Source organism: Diabrotica undecimpunctata, chromosome 9 (genome assembly GCF_040954645.1).
Source record: "Diabrotica undecimpunctata isolate CICGRU chromosome 9, icDiaUnde3, whole genome shotgun sequence".
Lineage (NCBI taxonomy): Eukaryota > Metazoa > Arthropoda > Insecta > Coleoptera > Chrysomelidae > Diabrotica > Diabrotica undecimpunctata.
Genome location: NC_092811.1, coordinates 86,575,652 through 86,590,618, shown reverse-complemented (window position 1 = coordinate 86,590,618; position 14,967 = coordinate 86,575,652). Strand labels below are relative to the sequence as shown.

General features: G+C 31.5%; 1 protein-coding gene across 1 annotated transcript in view; it reads left to right on the top strand.

Annotated features, from left to right (window-relative positions):
* Nucleotides 1–4,207: 4,207 nt before the first annotated feature.
* The window catches only part of LOC140450225 (luciferin 4-monooxygenase-like), a 101,138-nt gene continuing 90,378 nt past the window's right edge, over nt 4,208–14,967 (top strand). The window contains exon 1 of the mRNA XM_072543730.1: nt 4,208–4,341. The gene's annotated coding sequence lies outside the window, so the exon portion shown is untranslated. The remainder of the gene's footprint in view (nt 4,342–14,967) is intronic.

Below are 14,967 nucleotides of genomic sequence, written 5' to 3'. Positions count from 1 at the left end.
GGGTATATTATTGTTACTACTAAATAGTTTTTGTAATTAAAATTTATGAGCTACATGAGAAATGATTGTAATTGCACCCTAAGTACAACAGTCTTTGTGTGACATGTATTTGTAACTAAATTTTAAGTTTTTTATTGTATACTCTACTGGAATGTTGTCAACTATTTTCTTTTAACAGATATAACAACATGGAAAAGGGAAGAAAAGGAATATTTTTTACTTTACATATAAGCAAATTCATTGCAGCAAATATTGCATAGCATAACTATAGATTGTTTATCTTACTGTTTATGGGATGATTGATTTATTGTCTATATTGTCTTATCATAGTTATTTTTAAGTCTTAAGTCTTTTAAATTTAATTTTTTAAGTCTTATGTCTTACCATAGTTATTTTTTAGGTTAAATTATTCAAAGAATGGTTTATACATTGGACTGCTAACCAAAAACAAAACTTTCTTGCTCAAATACCTGAAATATATTCAGTTTTTGCCGAAAAACTAAATGAAGAAATTCAAAATGGTGTAGTTGTTCTAGTTATTTATATCTAGTTATCATAAGAAAAACGGCAACTATCTTTTAAACTTAGTGTATACTTGTTGGGAAGCATTTTCATTTTGTTTTAATCACAATAAAAGAACTTTAGTAAATTAATGTTGTGTTTTAGTTACTCGCTTCATTGTCATAGCCTGTAAACTTTGCTTTTGGTATTCATACTTTTATGCTGTATTGATTCAGTTGGTTTTGTTCTTCCTGGTCCTTCTCCCCCAAAAACTATGACGCGTTTATCAAACTTGTAAAACGAATCTCATGTAAACACATACCCAGAGGATGTCAACAACATTACATATCTGGTCTGAACGATGAAGCAAAAGACATTATGACAAAGTACACCGAAGAATATAGTAAAGACCCATTTAGCGAAGTTACGGCAGAGATAGGGGAGAGACTACAGCAAACACTAAGTGCCTCCAGACAACAACGGTGGAGCGAGACTTTAAGTAAAATGGATATGACGCACAGTAGTAAGCAGGCTTGGAATATGATCAAAAAACTTAATGGTGATCCCACAGAGATGAAAGAGCTATGTACAATAACACCAAATCAGATAGCCCACCAACTGCTTCTGAATGGCAAAACAAACAATCGTTGCAAAATGCCAAAGATTATAAGAACTCAAGACCAGGAAACAACTCTCTTGCGAAACCCATTTACCATCGAAGAGCTCAAAAATGGTATTGACTGTATGAAAAATGGAAAATCACCTGGAGTGGACGAAATCCTAACAGAGCAGATAAAACACCTCGGGCAAAAAGCGAGACAATGGGTGCTCGATCTATTTAACATCTGTCGCTCTACCTACCAGATTCCAAAACTGTGGCGTAAATCAAAAGTAGTAGCCCTTCTGAAACCTGGGAAAGACCCTGAACTACCGAGTAGCTACCGTCCGATATCCCTGCTATGCCATTTGTATAAATTGTATGAACGTCTTATTTTAAACCGCATCCAGGAAAAATTAGATGCAAAATTAATCCCACAACAAGCAGGCTTCAGACCAGGTAAATCATGCACAGGCCAAGTGCTGAACTTAACAGAATACATAGAGGAGGGATTTGAGCAGAAAGACATAGTGGGAGTAGCCTTGATAGACCTCACAGCGGCCTATGATACGATAAACCACAGAACCCTGCTAACTAAGATCTATAACACTGTGCTTGACTACGACCTGGTAAATATCATTAGATCACTGTTGTGTAATAGACGTTTCTACGTTTTGCTAAATGGAAAGAAGAGCAGATGGAGAACCCAAAAAAATGGCCTACCTCAAGGAAGCGTTCTGGCGCCGTCCTTATTTAACATCTACACCAACTACCAACCAATGCACCCTCAGACTGAGAGTTTTGTCTACGCTGATGACCTTGGTATAGCCGTAAAGGGGAAAACACTCACACAAGTAGAGTCGACAATGGAAGAGGCTTTACACATGATGTCAACTTACTACAAACAAAACTCATTAAAGCCAAACCCAACTAAAACCCAAGTATGTGCATTCCATCCCAACAACCAACTGGCGTATGTAAAGCTGAATGTTTCTTGGGAGGGACAACGCTTGAAACATACTGATAAGCCCAAATATCTTGGAGTAGTACTAGACCGGTCACTAACGTATAAATTCCACTGTCAGAACACAAGACAAAAGGTTTCTACGAGAAACAACCTTCTCCGGAAACTTGTAGGGAGCAAGTGGGGTGCAAACCCCCAGGTCTTGAAGACAACAGCTGAGGCCTTATGTTTCTCAACAGGGGAATATGCTTGTCCCGTCTGGGGTAGATCTAGACACGCCCAACAAGTCACCACGGCGTTAAATGAAACATGCAGAATAATTACCGGTTGTATGAAGCCTACCCCCCTACCCCTACTGTACCGGGTAGCTGGATTCTCATCACCAGATGACCGTAGATGCGCCTCACAATATGTGGAGAAGTTCAGGCAAACTTTCGATGAAAGGCACCAATTATACGGGTTTGACGAACCACCAGGAATCAGCCGACTTAAATCAAGGAAAAGGTTTATGAGAAATGTCAGCGTCGAACCACCCGAACTGTTCCCCCTACATCCAGAACGACCTAATGGAATGAACCTGGACTGGAGAACCTGGCGGACACTGAATCGCATACGCACAGGTGTTGCCCCTGTAAAACAGAACCTGATTAAATGGGGCATCAAGACAGACAGCGACGCACTTTGTGAATATGGGGAAATACAGAACATGGCGCACCTGAGAGTATGCAGACTTTGCCCATCACAGTGCACCCTCGATGATTTATGGCTCGCAAATACAAAGGGTGTAGACGTAGCCCGATATTGGGCAGAAAAACTGTAGTCGGATCCAGACACGAAAAAGTAAAGTAAAGTAAGTTCTTCCTGGTTGTAGATCATCACAAGAAAACTGCAAAATTATGCTAGAATGTAACACAATAGACATAATAGATTGAATTTGTTGATTATCTCACAGAAATCCAGTATTTTTTAGTAAATTTTATTTAAGTATTGATAACAAATGGGACAAACACTGTCAAAATTAAACAAGAATTTAACATAAAAGAAATTGCAAGTACACACTTAGGTATTTATACAAAGTATCATTTTGTATATAAAGATATTGATAATCTTCTTTCATACATAAAGATATTGATACATAAGTTAAACAAATCTATCTAATGAGGTTACTGATTAGCATGCATGAGAAGTAGGGTAAGCAATTCAGGAGATTGGATTATTAAGCTTAAAAATAATGATTAAATCAAAGTTAACTCCTCTGGTTAGAAAAAAATCTAGATTCAAGAAATTGATCACACCAGAATAAGAATATGGTCTACGCAGTTTAAAACAACAGTATTTCAGAAATCCTCGAACTCTCTCTAACTTTTTGACACATGCTTGAGTAAGTGGAAAACAAAACAGAGTTGAATTTTCAACTTGAGAGCAGATAAAAATGTAAGTTTTTAGAGATGCAATCCTGCAAAAACCTCTTATGTCTTTAAATGACACCAAGACATTCCATAGCTTTGTTGCATATAAGATATATTTGCAAATTATAAGTCAATTTTTGTGAATAACCATACTTAGATCCGTAACATTATTGACTCTTCCGATTAAAATATTCTCTAAATTATAGTTAAATACCATAGACTCAAGAGATCTATAAAACTGGATCACCCGATATTTAAAATGATATAAAGACGATTTTCTTCTACAATGTGATAAACTCTAAGAATAACTCTAAGAATTCATCAACCAAAAAAGAAGATGTACTTGGTGACTTTTCTAGTAACTTTCTTGGGTGTGAATCTGTCTTTTTAGTTTCCTCCTCCTGGTTAAAAAAACAAACCATAGAAGCCACGAAATAAAGGTAATTAATATGATAAATGAGCCTTGAAAATTTTGAATTTTATTGGATAACTTTATTTATTTATTGATTCGCTTTATAATAAATAATTACAGTAATTAATTAATTAAATTATTTAATAAAAGTCAGCTTGATCATATCATAAGCAAGAAAAGCAGATCATAATATATATATATATATATATATATATATATATATATATATATATATATATATATATATATATATATTCCATATAAACGTAAAGAACTTTTTCGGTCACAAATATTCTCAAGCCATTACTGTACAGCAGTTTTCCAAATATCTAACATTCATTGATAATTCGTGTCATAAGTAGATAACTATTCATTGAACTTTCTGTGGTGTACGTATATTACGCAGTCGTGCCAAAGAATATATTTAATATAATTAGGATAGATCGAAATGGTATAAGTAAGTTTCTTTACAGTATAATATGTCCGTTTAATAATTTAAAGAATTTAAGACATCTTGTTGAAATAGATTTAATTAAAATATAATTATTTTTAAATTGTAAGTTATATAATTGAATAGTAATTACAATTGCTGCTTTGAATTCCTTGTGCACTATGTTAATCATTTTTAGGCCCTACCAATTAATTGGTGGGAATGTTCGTCCTATTAAGAATCAGTACTACTTATTATTATATTATATATGCTATTATATTTATATTTTATACCCTTTTATATATATGGTCATCTTTACAATTCTTTAATAATTAATACCTTCCCATTAAGCAATGTATTTTCTGATGCGGCGGTGTACCCTAATAGACATTCCTTGTTGAGCTGGATGTTCTTTTGTGTTTACCCTTTCGTTTAGTTTCTCTAATAACGGTTAGGTCTACATTTATGTTGTTCAGTTCTTCTATGACTTCTTGAGATTTATTTGAGATTTGTTTCGTTTTACCTTTTCGTAGCATTTTTGGTCATTGTGTATCAGTGCTACTCCAAGGCTGAATTTTGGATTTTTTTAACCTTCCAAGTTTTTGACGTGTATCGATTTTTCGACTTAGAGGGTTTAACTAATTTTGGAGTAGTCGGTCTCCTAGACATTTGCTTTCCCTGCAGTTTGTGGTTATCGTCTACCTGCCTGCTAACCAGTGGCGCACCCAAGTGGAGGGGGCTTTGGGGGTAGGTTATTCTAATTCAGGATATAGATTGTGGGATGGTAAAAATAACAAAACAAGTTAAATATAAAGATAGTGTAACTAATAATGTTAATGATAACAGTAAATATCAAACAGTTTGGATTAAAAAGGAAGAAAATTCTAAAGGTACTGAAAATGGAAGCAACAAAAATGAAAGTTTAGCTGAAAACGAAGAATTAATTAGAAATGAAATAGAAAGTAATGAAGAGGATCCCATATCTACTAGAAGAGGAAGAGAAGTAAAATTACCAAAACATTTTCACGAATACGAGTTATATTCAGCTTATTGCTTACTATCATTGAATGGTGAACCAGAGACGTTTGATGAAGAACAGAAAAAGGAGAGTGGAATAATGCAATTAATAAATAACTGGAGTCATTGGAAAAACTAAATACATGGACACCAGTTAATTTACCTGATAACAAAAAGATTATAGATACAAGATGGGTTTTTAAAATTAAAGATGATGGAACACATAAAGGAAGGTTGGTTGCAAAGGGTTTTTAAGTACAGGAGCTGAATCCACTAAAATCAACCTATGCACATGTGGCAAGAATGAGCACAGTGAGAAGGATGCTGGCTCATGCACTGCAAAGAGATTGGAAAGTTTATCAACTTGATGTTCCTACAGCTTTTTTAAACGAAAAACTTGATTCAGAAATATATATTTATCCTCCACAAGGACTGATAGTTGACAGAGGAAAGGTTTTAAAATTAAATAGAGCGCTATATGGTTTAAAAGAATCTCCAAAATGCTGGAATCATACTTTTAATAGAGAAATAACAGAGAATGGATTTATTGATATAAACATGATTTTTGTCTATATATAGGAGAAGACATATTTATGATTGTTTATGTGGACGATATAATATTACCGTAACATGAACAAAAAAAAAACAATTTTTGTGCCAAGGACCTGAGTGAAGTGAAGAACTTTTTAGGAACGACAATATTAAGAGAAAGTAGTAATCTCACATTCGGACAGCCCAAAATAGTATTAAAGGTACTGAGTTTATTTAATATGACTGATTGTAAAGGTGTCGCATCACCAATGGAAACAAATACAGATAGATAACACTCTAGAGGTAATTGATGTTCCTTATAGGAAACTTATAGGTAGTCTTATGTATATAGCAACTACATCTAGACCTGATATTATGTTCGCCGTTTCATGTCTCAGTAGAGTATTTGATAAACCAACACAACAAACTTGGAAAGCAGGAAAAAGAGTACTGCGATATTTGAACGAGACACAAAATTTTTCATTGACATATAAATAGAAACCGTGGGAACTAGTTTGTTATTCAGATTCAGATTGGGCATCAAATCAAATTGGTAGAAAAAGTATTACAGGTTTATTGTGTTTTATTGTGGCAATCCAGTTTCATGGTTGTCCCAGAAATAAAACTGTATTTCTCTTTCAACTATAGAAGCTAAATACATAGGTGCGGCTACCTCAGCTCAAGAACTGATTTACTTAAAAGGTGTTTCATCTGATTTTATTGTACATGGTCAATAAAAACTTTTAATTGATAATTTGAGTACAATATGTGTCAGTCTTTTAAAATTTCTAAACATGCCAAGCACATTGACATTAAAGAGCATTATATAAAAGATTTAGTTTCAAAACGATTGATACGTATTAATTATATTTGCCCTGAAAATAATCTTGCAGATATATTGAAAAAGTCTTTATCAAAAGAAAAATTTTGCCATCTAAAGTCTTCGTCAAGTGTTTCTTAACTGATGTAAAATTATTATGAGAATATTTTTGATTGTTTAGATTTAAGTGAGGAGTGTTAAATATATGTTGGTACAATAGTCTAGGTTGGCTACAGTGTACTTATGACTTACGTTAAAGTAAACGAATATAATAATTCTAAGCAAAACAGCGGTTGTAATATGTTATTCTAAATGATAAAGAAATAATCTCTTAATAATATACATACTTTTTCATTTATAAACTAAATATTAAAAACTACCAAGAGGACAAGGACAGTTGTGTACTCAAGATCCTTATAAAGCGCAATTTATTACTAAAACAAGATGGATAGTTGAAGTTCGGAATGGACATTTAAAAAAGTATTTTAAAATTGTTTTGTGGACTAATACCGGTTCAACACGTGCCTATTAGAATGTTTTTAAAAACTATTATTAGCGTGTTTTTAAAAAATTGGTATGGCGTTTATTTAATAAATATTTTCCACTCATTCCAATGCAAGGTGCAACTGCACAATTGTCAGAAACAATGCAGAAATTGGCCTCATATGAAAATGTCGTAAATGCTCGGGATAAAGTTGACCGTTTAAATTTATAACGTATTAAAGAAGATGTATGGGTGATTTGAGATGAACTAATTTTACCAGAATCTCCCATTTTGTCGCTACAACAGATTAAAGATTTGACTATTGGAATCTACCAAGAAAACAAGCAATTTAATTAAACCCAGCTTGTGAGACATGTTACCCCTTTAGAATTACGTTCGAGTGTAACAATTCATTGGAGCGAGGTGTATTAACTCTAATAAAACAGGAGTCACTTCAACTCGCTCCAATGCTCCAGATCATTCCTTTCCCCCTATAGTACTCTGATGCGCGATAGGTGAAGTCAAATGCTCTTTATCTGGGAGTCCTGGGTAATAGAACTCCAACATGGTTTTCTCGGGACATGCTTTCCTTCCATAGGGACATCCTCGAAACTCAAATTGTTTGCTTTGGGCCTCAATCTTGGAGTCTACCAAGTAAAACTTGCACCCAGTTATATTCAGGTAAATTACAGAGAAAAAACGTTAAACATTTTATATTTCAAGAATTTTTAATAGAACAGGGTTTTCGTAGAGCTCGTATTTACTCTAGATTTCGTCATTTCTATTTTATTGCATTTGAGTTATGCTTCTTTAATATTTAAGCTGCTCGTTGCTAACTCGAGAAAGTATGATTTCAATCCGTGAGTAAGAAATTGAAATTCTATAGAACTTAACCCTTACGCCCTATACAACGGGGAGTATCTTTTAAATCGTTCAATTTGATACACTACACTTTCTTTTTCAACAGAAGAGGATTCTCGACATTGTTAAGTGCAGTAAGCTCAATACAGCAATTATTTCTATTTAGAAATATATAGTTATAATAATATTATATCAGTCGCTAAGATAAATACAGATTTATTGTTAAGTCATATTATAAATCTCTAGAGATTTGTTACAAGTGTGGATTGAGTGTTTGAATTTTTTGAAGAGATAAACTACTAAAAACTGTAAGTTATATATAATTTTACACCTGTATGTTACCTGAATAAGCTGAGAGTTGCTTAACCTTTGCAAATTTGAGATCATATCTTTGGCCACCTGTTGAATTAATGTTAAGTTCCAGAGTAATCAAAGAAGATTACACGAACTTTATTTCACTTGACTATTTTTTAGAGTCATTGCATTTTGATAACCACAGTCCCAAAATTTAATTTTATAAACAGTTCCGAAATTTAATTTGATAAACAGAGTGACGCGGCAGTTTGATTTTTATGAGTTATTATTTAAATATCATTAATTGTTAACAAATCTTATTGTCAGAGTTAAATTAAATTATTACGTTTAGAGTTTCCCTTAACTCGAGGTAAGTCCCGATCTAGTAATGATTTAATTATTTATTTATTTTATTGGATTTTTAATTAACTGGTCTCTTTACTAATCAAATACGATGTTTTGCATATTTTATGTTTGAGAATTATTTTTATATTGCTCTGAAGCTATTTTCTTGTGGCATATTAAAGCAATTACTATTTTAATGGGAATAAGCCTCAATTGAAGTTTAAAATAAGTTTATTGACGTTTAAATTTCGGAAATCGTTCTGAAAATACAAACATTAATGTAAACACAAGAATCCTGCTAGATTTGAGTCCAAAATAGTTAATCTGGGATCAAAAATTAAAGGTACTGATATCAGCTATTTACTAAATAACTTTTTAAAAGAGTAGTATATCTCTAACTAAAAATCTAACTCAATAATCGGCGAAAAATGGCAAAAAATTGTTTCATTTTTCAATTTTTAACTGCCTTGTACGCCTTTAAAAATTCTAAAACAAAGTTTTAGTATCATACATCACATATATTTTTTTCGAGCTATTGACATGTTTTGATATTTTTTAATAGGAGTTTAAAATTTTCAAACATTCAAATTAATTTTATTTTCCTTTCCACTCTCATTTTCGTTCAAATAATTTTATAGAGCACAAAAAACCTTTGATTGAAAAAAACAAAATCTATTTTTGACGTTTTATGGAATTTTGAGGTTATGTGTCAATGTTTTGGGCTAAAATTTGGTTAATCTTCATTTCTTGTAATCCCGAATAATAGCCCATAATTTGGGATCCAGTTTCCTCTGGGGCCAATTTTGACATTATTATCCGGCTATGCTCTTTCTGCCTTTTTAGTTAATGTCAAAGATATTCTCCTTCTCTTTGTTTTATTTAGTTCGTTTTAGTTTAATACTTCTGGGAATTTTTCTGTGGCGTGCTCTTAATTTTTCTACTTAATAAGAATAATAGACTGATTACGTGTAGATCCTATTTTTTTATATACAGTGTGTCCGAAATGTATGGAATAAATTCGATAATTCCTAAATGAAAAGCCTTTTTAAATAAATTTAAAACATGTCGATTTTTAAATTTAATGTTCTACATTTTACAATAAAATTTCATTATACAAGGTGATACACATTAGATAAAAATAGGTGATTCCAAAAAAGTATAATACTGGGGTAACGGATATAATTTGAAAGATATGCTCTTAGAAAATTAATTTTTATTGATTTATAATATTAATAAATTGGAAATAAATTATAATAAATAACTTGAAAGTAATCCAGTAATTAATACATGACTTAATCTAAAATGTTTGAATTGTAGCCCTTGTTGTATTTGACAGTAACACAAACGTTGTACAAATTCTTGTAGAACCTTGTTTATGCTTTCTTGAGAAATATTGTTTATTTCTTTACGAATTCTTGTTTTTAAGCCTCCAATATTTGCAGGTTTCGTTTTATAAACAACATTCTTTAAATGACTCCACATAAAATAATCCAAAGGATTGAGGTCTGGCGACCTCGCTGGCCATCCAATATGTCCACGTCTTCCAATCCACCTGTTCGGAAAAATTTCGTTCAGGTACCTTCGAACATCTAAAGCATAATGCGATCCATAATCCTGAAACCATAAACTTTTATCAAAACCTCCAAGATTAATTGTACTGGGGAATAAATTAACTAAAGTAGGTACGAGATACCCACCCGGGTACACGTAAACTCATCACCAATTACCATAAATACCCTCGTACATAGTACAAACTCATCACCGCCATAAAAGTAGGGTTTTCAAAATAGACCCTAAGAGATTGGTAAACTGATCACTGGCCTACCTGCACCCCGGATCAGGTATATACCATAAAATCCCAGCAAACGGCTAGATTTTGGTAATTTCACAGAATAATCCAAATCCAGATGTCTTAAATGCAACTGCAATTTATTGGTTTTTATTTGGGAATTCCACAAAATTCTATTGATAGCTACCTAAAATCATGCGAAAAGAAAAATTTCTCTTCATTTGCCCTTGTTTCTTCAACATTGATAGTGAACTGCTAATTGATTACGTCCTGAGCCAACGCGGACAAAAAATAATGGTTATCAATAATTTCAAATTTCAATTGCGAAAGACTCTAAAAAAATCGAATTGCCATTTGTGGACTTGTGCGACGAAAGAGTGTAAGGCTAAATGTCATACAACTGGTGAGTAGAAATTTTATACCGTTTTTGTTTAGTTGTTTCGCACTAGTTTTCGTGAATCATCCTGATCAAACAGAAAAAAATCAGCGTAATTAAGTTTTTTAAGTTAACTGTATAAGATGTTTCTTGTATTCAAGGCATAATATTAGGCAATAAACCTTGTTGCTGTAGATTACCTGATATTAAATTTTGAGATTTCTAATTAAATTGTTAAAGTCACATTGTTATATATATATATATATATATATATATATATATATATATATATATATATATATATATATATATATATATATATATATATATATATATATATATATATATATATACATATATATATATATAAAGGGTATCCAATTAAGTCGGCACCATATGTGAAACCTTTTTATTTTTAGTTTTATGAATTTTATTATATAAAATAATTGTTACATAAAAAGTTTTGAATGATCTAAAACCTAGAATACAATGATTAGATATTAAATTTTTTTAGTTGTATACGCGGTTTGTCAAAAAAATGAATTATGGATATTCTCAAGTCTTAATAAAATTCATGTTGTTTAACGAACCGCGTAAATGACTGAAGAATACTAATATGTGATTCTGATGATTGAAGTTCTAGATCATTTAGAACTAGAGAATAAATTTGTTTTCATAAAACTAAAAATAAAAAAATTTTCCATATGGTACCGACTTAATTGGACTCCTTATATATATATATATATATATATATATATATATATATATATATATATATATATATATATATATATATATACTGAAAAAGCGATAAACGCTTTTTTGGGTTTGCAGCTGAAGATAGGACAAAGAAGTACTCTTTTTAGTCTATCAAGCTTTCGCAAATCTTTATTTGCATCATCAGGGTGCTACAATAAACAAAATTAGTACAAATTACAGAATAAAAATTATTTTGTATCTTACACTAATTGAGGTTAGTTGTCATGATGTTTATAAAATGAAATGAACAACTCATCTGACTCCTACAAATAATGGCGAAAACTAACCAAAAAATGTAAAAAAATGCTTTTAAAAGCACTCTAATTGTGGGATCTTTGTACAAGTCATTGAAAGATAAAGTACAGGAAACTGTACTTAAGCATTTTGATGCATTCTGTCACAAAAAATGCATTGCTGATTACTTCAAATTTAAAAATTTCCGCTAATGATGCCATAAAATGTAAAGCTTTGCACGTGTAAAAAATTAAGTCCTTCGACTTCAATGCACTAATAGCACATTCACGTTTTTAGCTTTTCCTATTTTTTTGACATTTTATATTTACTGCCTGTCCAAAATCGTCTATTATTTTTAAGATAGTCAAATAACACCAAAACAGTAAGACTTAGACCGAATGTATGCTTAAAAAATTATCTCGAGAATTCAATGAGAAATATAAAAAAAATGCAATGAAAATCAAATAAGTTGGGACTACTTCCGATATAAACAAAAATAGCACATGTTGAAAAATATTTTCATTTTAAAGTTCACTATCGAAATCCTATGTAACTAAATTTTTAGTTCTCAAAACCATTTAGATTGGCAGATACGTCTAATAGGCCACACCGTGAGACGTATTAATATCTTAGTTAAATTTTAAAGCAACTTGCTTAAAATAATTTCTGAATTTATTAAATTATCACATAAACGAGAAGTATAACAGGTAAGAGGCAATCTTTCGCATTAGAAACCAGGCAAAAATCCCGGTGATGAGTTTACCTATCTGCGGTGATGAGTTTACCAATCTCCAAAGGATGCCGGTGATCAGTTTACTATATCTCCGAGGGTCTAATAATTTTATGGGGGGCTATATAGTGATGAGTTCGTACACGTCCAGATACCCACTTAAAAACTGCAGGTATGTTGGTCCGTTTAAATTACCTTCGAAATAGTAGGGTCCAATGATTTTATTTCTTGCAATGCCAGCCCATACGTTTACCTTTTGCGGGTATTGTGTATGATGTTCCTGCATCCAGTTGGAGTTTTCTTTTGCCCAGTATCTACAATTCTGACGGTTGACCTTACTATTTAATTTGAATGTAGCCTCATCAGAAAAAATAATATTTTGAACCAAGAGAGGATTTCGGTGGCTGTTATCTATCATTATTTCGCAAAATTGAATTCTTTTATCTGGATCATCCTCCTTTATTTCCTGTACAACTGTGAATTTTACTTACTTTACTTACTTTTACGTACTTTGTGCACCGTTGTTTTGCAAACATCGAGATCACTACTAACCTTAGGAACAAAAGTGTTCGCATCTTCTTCAAAAACAAAAAGGGACGACCTGATTGGCGTGCATTTTTAACCGTACCAGTTTCTCAAAATTTCTTTTCATTCTTACTTACTATTGACTGCGTGATGGGTATTTCTGGATATTTATCATTAAATAAATTACACACTTCCATCTGAGTTCGCGATTTGTCACCATACCCAATCAAAATTAATTCTAAGCAATAATACAGAACATTCACGAATTAATACAATTATTGTACTACTTAATTGTAATTGAACGTTAATAAAAATAATTACAGTTTACCAAAAACTAGAAGTAGACCCGAGTATTATAATTTCTATTAAAATTAGCTCATTTTTATCAATCTAAAAGTGTCCTAAAATATAGGGTGTTACATTAAAAAAAAGAGCCGATGACGTCATCACTGTAATTTGTATCACCTTGTATAATGAAATTTTATTGTACAATGTAGACCATTAAATTTAAAAATCGACGTGTTTTATATTTCTTTAAAAAGTCTTTTCATTTAGGAAATATCGAATTTATCCATATTTTACGGACACACTGTATATATATATATATATATATATATATATATATATATATATATTATATATATATATATATATATATATATATATAAATATATAAAGCATTAATTTTCTGTTGTTATTAGTTCGATCGATTAAAAATTACTAATGTATCGTTACTCTGATTTCATCCTACTTATTTGATACAGTTTTATTACCAAAAAAGCTTATCTACACTTTTTTTTGTCAATTTTATAGAGAATAAACAGATTTTTATTATAATATTACCTAAAAAATAATTTACTGTGTCAATGTACGAGTAAAAACATGTGTCAAGATAATTAATAATACCGACATTATTTTAAGATTTTCATTTTGTGCGTCATGTTTTCCATATTTATTTTATAGACAATGGTCTGTCGCTTACATTTCTTACATAATTAATGAGGGACTGGGTGGTCCTGCAGTTAATAGGTAAACAGCTAGCAAATGTTTTTTTTTTATTTTGACTAACTTGGAATCGACAAAACTAATTAATGTTTGCCCCTAAATAGTTATAATTCTGAACTTGTTTTATCGTCTTATTATTTACGTGTAGATTGATGTATCTAATAGTTTTCTTTGATATAATCATGAATATTGTTTTCTTTATGTTTAGTGACAGACCAAATTCTTCACTAGCTGCAACAACCTTATCTAAAATTCTTTGTAGATCTGTAATATTTTCTACTATCAGTATATCTAATTTCACGTATGGGCAGGCCATTTATTTTTATGCCTGCTACTTCATCTTCTAATGCTTATTTGAATAGATATTTCCTCTGAGTATGTATTAAACAGTGATGGCGACAAGACAGAGTCCCACCCTGTCAAGACAAGACAGACCCTGTCTAACACCTCTTTTGATTTTTATTTTATTACTTTTTAAATTATTTATTCTTATGACAGCTTTTTGTTTTTAATACAGATTATTTATTATTCTTATATCCCGTGTGTCGATGTTCTTTGTTCTGAGAAGTTTTATTAACGGATTATGTTTCACTGTATCGAATGCTTTGTTATAATCTAGGAAGCAGACATTGATGTCCTGGTTCAGATCTAAACATCTCTGTATTAGCACATTTACTGCGTATAATACTTCTCTGGTTCCTTGAGCATTTTTAAATCTGAACTCAGTTTGTCCAATGTCTTGTTCTAACTTTTTTATATATTCTACGATGAATAATCTTCAGGAATACTAGTAGTATGTGACACATTAGACTGATGGTACGGTGATCGCAATATTGTCTGGCGGTTTTCTTTTTCGGCATAGTCACGAATGTTAATAGAAGCC